Below are 1132 nucleotides of genomic sequence, written 5' to 3' on the forward strand. Positions count from 1 at the left end.
ATGAACACCCAGGACTGATCTCCTTTAGGATGGACTGGTTGGATCTCCTTGCTGTCCAAGGGACTCTCAAGAGTCTTCTCCAACACCACACTTCAAAAGCATCAATTCTTTGGCACTCAGCTTTCTTCACAGTCCAACTCTCACATCCATACATGACCACTGGAAAAACCATAGCCTTGACTAGACGGACCTTTGTTGGCAAAGTAATGTCTCTGCTTTTGAATATGCTATCTAGGTTGGTCATAATTTTAAGAGTGAAAATGGTGGCCTAAACTATGAATACACTCCCCCCCATACACAGACCTGTCAGTAGAGGACAGAAGATTGTTTAGTGGCTTGAGGTGGTTGGACAAAAGCTCTGTTTGATCAGTGGCTAGTCACTCAGTTGTGAAGTACATGAGGTAAGTACTTCAGGAAGACAGAAATAAAAATAACTAAAAAATGACAGAAGTTGTAGCTGTATTCTGCTGGAGAGACAGATTTCATGGATTTAGCCCAGACAAGTTACTAGTCAGAGAAACAATAAACAGATAAACAAATAGAAATAACAGTAACCTGCAGGGGGGAATTAGAATTCAGACTCACTACAAGATATCTAAAATGTCCAATTTACAACAAGAACAGCAACAACAAATTATAAGACACACAAAGAAATGGAAATGTATGACCCATACTTGGAAAAGAACAGTTAATATAAATTGACTCTGAGTGACTATTGATACTGAATTTAGCAGACAACGACTTCAAAGAGGCTGTTATAAGGATGTTCAAAGAACTAAAGGAAATTATATTTAAAGAATTCAAAGCAATTATGATCACAATGAATCAATAATAGAGATTTTCAATAAGGAGATAGAAATAATAAGAACCCAAGGATATTCTGGAGTTGAAGAATACAGTAACAGCTCAAAATAATCTATAAAACCAATGCAATCCCTATCCAAATGCCAACAACATTAATTTTTTTTTTTTTTTTGCAGAAACAGAAATATCTATCCTAAAATTCATATGGAATCTCTAGCAATCAAAACGGTGTGGTGCTGGCATAAAGACAGACATATCAACCAATGGAATAGAATAGAGCAGTGGTGTCTAACATTTTTGACACGAGGGATGAGTTTCATGAAAAACA

The sequence above is a fragment of the Bison bison genome, unplaced genomic scaffold (genome assembly GCF_000754665.1).
Source record: "Bison bison bison isolate TAMUID 2011002044 unplaced genomic scaffold, Bison_UMD1.0 scf7180017864270, whole genome shotgun sequence".
Lineage (NCBI taxonomy): Eukaryota > Metazoa > Chordata > Mammalia > Artiodactyla > Bovidae > Bison > Bison bison.